This window comes from Pieris brassicae, chromosome 7 (genome assembly GCF_905147105.1).
Source record: "Pieris brassicae chromosome 7, ilPieBrab1.1, whole genome shotgun sequence".
Classification (NCBI taxonomy): domain Eukaryota; kingdom Metazoa; phylum Arthropoda; class Insecta; order Lepidoptera; family Pieridae; genus Pieris; species Pieris brassicae.
Genome location: NC_059671.1, coordinates 1,109,065 through 1,117,978, shown reverse-complemented (window position 1 = coordinate 1,117,978; position 8,914 = coordinate 1,109,065).

Below are 8,914 nucleotides of genomic sequence, written 5' to 3'. Positions count from 1 at the left end.
GGCAACGGATTTGCATGTAGTGGCTCCAGTCGGATCGCTGCCAAGAGATCAGGTAATTTGAATATCCAAATTATGTACGTAAATTTGTTTAAGGTAGATTTTTTGGAATTGGGACTTACTTAAAATAGTATATAAACGTGTGCACGTGTGTAGATCATTAAAATCAAATATAGAAATAGCTTCACTAACTGGGTAAAAGTTAAACTTTATCACAAAATACACAGACACGTCTAAAAATAATCTAAAAGTATCCATAAGTCTCGTATCGTATTATTCCAATTACGAACGTCCTAAAGATTCTATACTTAATCAATGAATTATAAAAGACCCTATGTTACAGGACAAAGGATAACATGAAGTCTGTATCACAAAGATTTTCTTTCAGACCATTTCAGGTAATATTTTCATAAAATGGAACCTATGTTACATTAAAATAAATTACGTACTGGGTTTTTTTAAAGATCAGGGGGCAAAAGGACTCCTGCCCTTTGCCTTTTAATAACACGCTCTTTTCTTGAAGTCTAATTAGTTCGGTAATACTTCAGTGGGCAGCTGGTTCCATGTGGTATTGGTGCGTGACAAAAACGACGGACGTTGAGGTGGAATTTCGTATCCTGCCTCGAATTATTAATTAAAATCACACCTTTGTTATATTATTCAATTAGAATAACACCTATCTTATATAATGTTACAAAAGTCATTCGTCTTTTGTAACATTATATATTATTATGCGTATTGACTGTATAATACTTGATCAATAACTGAAATCTTCAAAATCTAATTGGAAACTTGAACTACAAACTCCATTGTCGTGTTCTGACATTTCAGATTGTCATCCAAAAATAACAAACGTTAATTAGAAACACGAACTGTTTGCTTGTCTCACAATTCAGTCGCCCTTAAATTGAATTTAATAACTAAGTTCGCGATCGAAACTCCGACACCGATTGTACGCGTCACGACATACATATTAATTTCAGCTTCATTTCAATATCAACAAGCTGAGACGAACAGCTGAACGGGTTCGTAGGGCGGTAGCGAGCGTTTTGGATTCTGTACAAGTTATGGGAGCTCACCGAAACGCTACCCAGTAATAATGTTGCACAATGTTAGATATTGATATTAGATTTATATATTGAACAATTGTATTCGCAGAGACATGGATATTCTACTGGAATATGCAAGTGTACGACAAAAACCCGTATTCTCATTCATGGAATTGGCAAAATGTTAGCGATTCTTGCATTACCCACGTTTGAACCTGAGACTATCTTACCACTACACAATTTAGGTAGTTTTAAAATATATAACAAAATTAATATGTATTTAAATAAACGTGGAATGACATCATCTATATAAACAATAATAAAATCAATATCTTATATCGTCAAACACTTATAACATTAGCGAAACTAATTAGAGTAAACACAAGTATTAATGTAAAGATCATCGTAGTTAATTATAATTATTGCTGAGTATTCTATTGCTTAATTTAACATTGAAATACATTACAAAATATATAAACAGCGAAATTCGTTGATTTAAGCATAATATAATATAGATGACGTCATTTACAAAACCAACATATCCTTAAGTTTGTATTACAAGAACTGGTTTGGATTGTAAAGTATTACAATACCGTAATCGTTCCGTAGTCTCTTCAATTATCACCAGAAACAAATACTTGATCCTTTGTATACATACCAACAATTGCATGCTTGCTTTTACACCTAAACATTATAAAGGAAAACAGAAGCGATGTACGACATGCAAGAGACAAGATAAATGCAACCTATATGCAAATGCAAATCATAAACCCTATCATTCTTGTCCGGTATCACGGTCGTTCTACAACTGAGCGTTTCTTAAGGAATTTTCCGCTCACCACCACTATGTGGAACCAGCAGCCCACTGCGATATTTCCGAACCAATTCGACTTAGGGTGCTACACGAAATGAGCGTAGCAATTCTTACAAGGCCGGCATCTCACTTGCGAGCCTTCTTGCAATTTATATCCATGGGTGGCGGTAGCACTTAATGTTAGTTGAGCCGTTTGCCCCCTGTTATATAAAAAAAAGTGCGTGCGTACAAAGTACACATGTCAGTAGTGAAACTTGTTTGTAAATTAATTATTACTAAGGTAAAATCCCCAACAGATGATCATGTACCAGTATATAATCACTCCATGTATTTGTATATCTATATTCACACTGTTCACATACTGTATACGTGCTAATGATAAATAAATAATAAATCTGCGTTTACTGCACAAGACGTTATGCGACAGAATTGCCATCTAAAGTACTAATATGTAACTACTAAACGAATACATCAACGTACCTATATTTTTTAGCGTGTATTTTTTCTCGATTCCCCCTCCTAACTCTCTCTCTCAATCGGTCTCAATCGCTCTCACCCCTGTGTTTGACAAAAAACGCTGTACATCTTCGTGGCGTTTGGCGATCCTCATGCGCCTAAAGAAGTTTCACCTCATAATGAGAAACTTACAATAGAATAAGTTTTATTAACTATAGTAGTAAAATCCTAGATTATTCAAACTATGAAAATGAAGGAAAACTTTAGTAATTATCAGTTTCCTATAACTTAAAATGTTTCAGGTGGCCGCGTGTCTCATACAGTCACCTCCAATATAATTTTATGCATGAATTTCGTGATAAATTTTAGTTTGCGCGTACTCGTGTCGCGGCAAACTCTGGCATTGTTACTTGCTAAAGTTAAATAACGTATTGTTGAATGTTTACCTTTCACAATTAATTATTTGAACTCCGTATCGTTTAATATATTTTGGATGTTTTGTTTATTAATTATAACTTTTGCTTAGTATTGGACTTACGGCCGTTTTCTATATACGATCTATAATCTAAAAATATTTATATCTGTATATCAATAGGACAATCCCTGCTTTGAAATCCTTGTAAAAAAGGATTGGTTGTTCCACACGTGGCTTTTGTTTCACGCGTTGCCCTTATTTGTGAAGAACTATATAACTACTTGACGACGTGATTATATATATATATATATATTTATAGTAAAATGGTAATATTTTTTATAGAACAGAATATTAAATTGCAAATTATTGGGATTGAGTATGGAAAGCGCAGTATGTGCAGTATGCGCATGATGAGTATGAAAAGCATTTTTTATAGCATATTTATGTTAAGAGCCTATAGAGGCAACATTATAAATTTCTAAAGGCGTTATTAATCAACATACTCTGGGTATAATGTTTGTAAACATTATCCTACATTAATAAAAAATTAAAGTTTTACAAGTTCAAGTTTGCCCTCATAATCTACGGTAATAATGTTTCTATGCTAACCAATTTCCATGTTTCTGTACTAAAAACTATAGTCTAAAATTAACCTATTTTTTTAATGGAAGAGCGCCCAATCGGGCAGGAGGTCAGAGGGCTCGTTGCGTTGCCGGCCTTTTAAGAATAGGCACGCTCTTTTCTTGAAGGACCCTAAGTCGAATTGGTTCGCAAATAATTCAGAGGGCAACAGGTTCCACATAATGGAGGTAAAAACGCTCAGTTGTGGAACGACAGACGTCTATGAGAAGCCAGTGCAATTTCGCAGGTAGGTCTCTTTATTTCAAAAAAACACTTTTTTACCGGATTGAAGCTATGTATTATTATAAACTTATAATTATACTCCAAACTAAAACCCCAAGACAAACAATCCGCAAAAATAGAGGACATCGTGAGAAATTTCTGCAAAAACCCGTCATCTTATAATCGATATCAACTTAACAATAAATAAATACAGATAATATAACTTTCTCTACAGCTGTGATACTTTTTGACATTCAACACCTTTTGTCTTCAGCCACCGTGACTACGTACGCTGTAAAGCACGCGAAACGTCGGAAAATTTTAAATTATGTAAAATAATTATAAGTTTATAATAATACATAGCTTCAATCCGTTAAAAAAGTGTTTTCTTTAAATGTGTCTATGTTAACAAAAGACAATACTAAGTCTCTGTATGGTATAGACGGTCACACTGGGAGAGTATACAATTACTTCATTTATTATTTATTAACGTTAAATTTCATTAAAACATAGCACATTTAATTAAAGAATCCAAAATGCATTTTATTCTAGTTATATAGTCAAAGCGACGGCAGTTAGGGTTACGAGATTGCCAGCTTAATAGGTATATCGTGGGTACAACCTGCCTTTTCACCCTTGAAACGCCTAAGAATTTCAACTAAGCAATTACCTTCCAAAAATAGATATCACTCACGCAGACGTTGAGACACGCCATCGCCTTGCAGGGGGCCTAAACTTTAACAAGCCTTCATTAACAAATATTTGTACCACTATTCAACAAAGCGTTGCGGTTTCAATTTTAATTAATTGTATTTTTTATCTGAAGGAGAAAGGTTTTTATTCTGAAGTAGTTTCAACTTAACTGTAATTATTATCGCTTAAATATATGAAGGATATTTAAAGCTTATGCAATAGACTCGAAGCAACGATAGCTTAGCGACTCGCCTTGATGTGTGTTTGAAATCTGGCTGGCAAAAGCGAAATATTACTGGCCAGGCACAGAAAACTTAAAGAAATTATTGACGAATACGGAAATTCTAATTATAGCACTTCATTTGTTTCATTAGACTTATGTCAATAGTAGTGGCCTTGGTGGTTTTTAAGGTATTCTCATCAGATAACTCTTATAATCGTACCATATGTTTATTTGCAAAGGTCCTATACCGTAAAAAATAGTATTTTAGTAAATATTTAAATCTTTTAGTGTTTAATGTATGTATTGTATGTGATATAAATGGAAATAGTTGCCGCATTGTAGTAATCTGTAATGTAAGCTTATTTTGGTAAATAAATAAATTATTGACAGCAAAGTCAAAATATTCAATCATATCATATCATCTCAAATATTTACATTCTTAAGTACTAAGTATAAACCACTGTATATGTATATTATATTATACATATTATAAAATTAAATTAGTTATAGAAAAGACCATTAAAAAAGGCCAAAGACTAATTTTTCGTATAAAAAGTTTATTCATGGTAATATAAAATCCAACCAAAGGTTTGCGTCATCCGTCCCTCCCCTGTCAGATGATCTGTGATTGGGTTGTCATGAAGAAAATCGCGCTCGATTCCGACACAGAATCGATTATGGCAGGTATTGACGGATGAGTGATGGAATGGCAGGGGAAGGGTTAGAATCTGTTAGGACATGGAATTGCGGTACTTACTAGATTAGCTAGTGATTGGGTTCCTCAATTTATTTTACGCTCGGCGAAATTTCGTTTAGATTTCTGTGTGTTATGATCGAATAAATATTGATAGAATTCAATTTATTCATCAAAAGGCTTTTATACGTATACCAAGCATGATAATTTACTATGTTTTACAAGTAAGGAATACAGGCTAATCGCATTTTGATAGAATTTAAAGTGAACTTAACAATATGAAACATACAATTATATATGTTGTGTTAATACAAGCTGAACGTCTATGTTTTCCTTAAAAGAATAGTTTTGGACTCACTAGTAATTCCTATTTGACACATTCTACCGAGAGTATACATTTTAATACATAATAAATTCTGTTATAAAAATTAAAGGCAACATTAATGTTATCTATAATAAACAAGCTACTTGGTTTATTTCTAGACAATTTCAAAGAAAATATCCAACATTACATCGCGAAATCAATTTCCCTGTTAAATCGAAAATCAGTTTTATCGATAACTGTTAACCTACGTACACGATTTCCACCGCTCCACAACACAGTCCCGCCTTTATTTCCGTCTATGAATCTAATCGCCACTCCCCTGGCTACGAAATTACCCCAAAATTACCCTACACCAGCAAATTGGCCGAAAATTGAGGGGGCATCAGTGTAGACTTTTAATAAGCGCTAACACATCGTTTTGTTTACTGTGTGTTTTTTCGAAATTACAATAATGTCGTGTAACGATTGCAAGGGCATGTTTTTAAATTATAAGTTATGACTAAGATTATTTGCGACAAAACTTTACTGTTAGTATATAAATAATTAAACTGTTCTCAATTATATTTTGAGGTATGCATACTGATTTGACATGTGTGATTATGTGATTTGATATTCATCTTATACTAGGTGTATCATACTAGTCTGGATTCCTAGCCACTCAGGTGTTCCAGGAAACGAGACTGCTGATTCATGTGCCAAAGCAGCTGTTGAGTCAGGTTCTCTAGATCATTTTAAAAATTCAGCTCAGGATCTTTGTTCTCTTGCAAAGCCATATCTGGACAGAACCTGGAAGATATTTTGGAATGACTCCAAATCGGTTAAGGGTAAGTTTTATGCTTCCATCCAACCAAACATACCAAGACAACCCTGGTTTCCATCCTCCTTCCTTCCTCCTTGGCAACCCTACATCCACAATCTCGCGTCTGCGTCTTGGACATGCTTGCCCCCTGTTCATCTAGCCAAGCTCCGGATTAGGGATCACTCTATCTGTGAGTGTGGCTTGGATGAAGGCACTGTATCTCACATACTATTTAATTGTCCCAAACTAACTTATCCTCTTTATGACATTCTTCCCCCTAAAGTCCCCCGTCCTTTAAGTGTTAAATGATTGTGTTTAGTCCATATTGTAGATTTTTATGTAAATATATAGAAAGCAATAGAGTTAAGAGTTAAGATATATAAATTATTCATAAATAGTAAACAGTATTTAATAATGCTTTTACTCATATTTGTGTTGTCTGTGCTGTCTCAAAACTAACAATCGAATTTCAACTATTTTTTTTGTGCATATTCAAAATTAACTTAATTATAATTTTTAACCGATCAATCTCCTTCGTGTCTTCTCCATCTACACGACACTGGCGAAGTACCTTGTACTCAGTTGGCATAAATAAAAGCCATAAACAAGAAGAAAAAAAATACTAGGTAACACTGAAAATTATTAGAAAATGAAAAACGTCTTTATGGTGAAAGTTTCCAATACTGTTATTGTATTTCAAAGTAATCTTCGATCCTCTCTACACATCATCGTCAATGGAACCACTGAAAAAAAGCAGTGGGCCCATTCTTCCTTCGGGGTCTCTTCTATGGCATTTTCAGGGCTCGAATATCTCTAATTTTATCTTTAGTTTTAGGGAATAAATGAAAGTGGTGCTAGGTCAGAACTATATGGTGGATGACTCATTATCTCGACACCTGCCATAGTCAAATATTTCGTCAAACAGTCCGTTTTACGGAGTGCGCTGAAGCATTGTCGTGTTGAAGGAGGATTCTGCTTTGATGGCGTTGCTGTCGAATTTTTTCCAAGACACCAGGCAAACAGCGATTAACATACCAGTCTGCAGTAATTATCCTTCCATCTTCTAGCACCTTTCCGACCAAAGAATGAGACAATGATTTTTTTTTCCTTGATTTTTTCCTTTCTTTATCTTAGATGACCGATCCTCGAAAGTAAACACCCACTGAGCTGATTGTCTTTTGGTTTCGGGTTCGTAGCCGATATATCCAGCTTTCATCACCTGTGACGTGATGTCAAATACACCATTTGAGTCACCGCCGTTGAACTTATCTAACATTTGGCGATACCAGACCATGCGAAGGTGTTTCCGGTCGTCGGTTAATGCATGGGGAATCCATCTGGTACAAAGCTTCCTAGCGCTTAAATGTTCGTGAAACATTTTTGAACTTGACTCATACCAATGCCTAGGCTTGCACGTATCTGCTGATAGGTTACTCTCTTATCTTCCTCTATCATGCGTTGGACAACACTGATGTTATCTTCAGTAGTCTCTGTTAAAGGACATCCCTCACGCGGATCATCATTGAGATTGCTACGTCCACGCTTAAACTAGTTAAACCAATTGTAAAAAGTGGCACGAGATGGGGTTTCATTAAGAAAGTGCCACTCGCCAGTTTTAACCATTTTCGGTGTTACCCACGTATACCATATTATATCATATATTATCTTAATTTTATCTGTAATATGTTTTAAAACGCCTGCTACATTCGATAATCATACTGGTTTAAACATGACTGGAATAATCTTTCTTCATACTTAAATAAAGAGACAAAAATCTATTTTATAGTTGTTTAATTATTTAGGGAGGTAAGCATAAACACCCTGTTATTGGTTTTGGGAAGCTCTATCCTCGATCCCTCAATATAATTTTTTGTCGGTAGTTTGCTTTCGCGAACAGTATTAAGCAAAGCAATGCCTATGAAAATCTGATTACATCCAGCGTCCTTTGGTGGGGATGACCAAACTTCATCTCCAAGACAGACAGTATAGTAACAAATAGTATAGTAATAAAAACAAAATAATACGAAAATTGCTGAGTGCTAAAGTCTTAATAACGACATCGTGTCAACTGGGACGTCTACTGTCAACTAGGCTCGTTCTCAAAATGAGATTAACAATTTACCCTTTTCGAAATAGCGACCTTTCTGATTTTATAAAAAAGTTAAATTCTTCTAGCCTAACACGATATAATTTTATTCCCAATATTTGTAACAATGCGTTGACTTGATAATACCAGAGCTGACATAGCATTGGTTAAGCCCAAAATGCTACATCCCTGTTTAAGTATAGATGCAACTGCTCGATTTGCATCATTCCTGTTTATGTATAGGTGCAACTAACTTGCTTCTGGGCAAAATGCTTCCAAAAGTTCATCTAAAGAATAATTTCTATCGCGCTAATTATGATGATATAAATCAGAAAGTAAGCGAGGTCAACTTGACGCAGCATCTAAATGGAGATACTACAGATGAAGTAACAGCAAAATTTTACAATACTCTGAATAGAATTATAATAATATAATAAGTCGTAATAATTGGAATATTATGTACCCCGTGTGGTACTCCAAGTCTCTCAAACACGTTATGAAAGATAAACAAAAACCCACA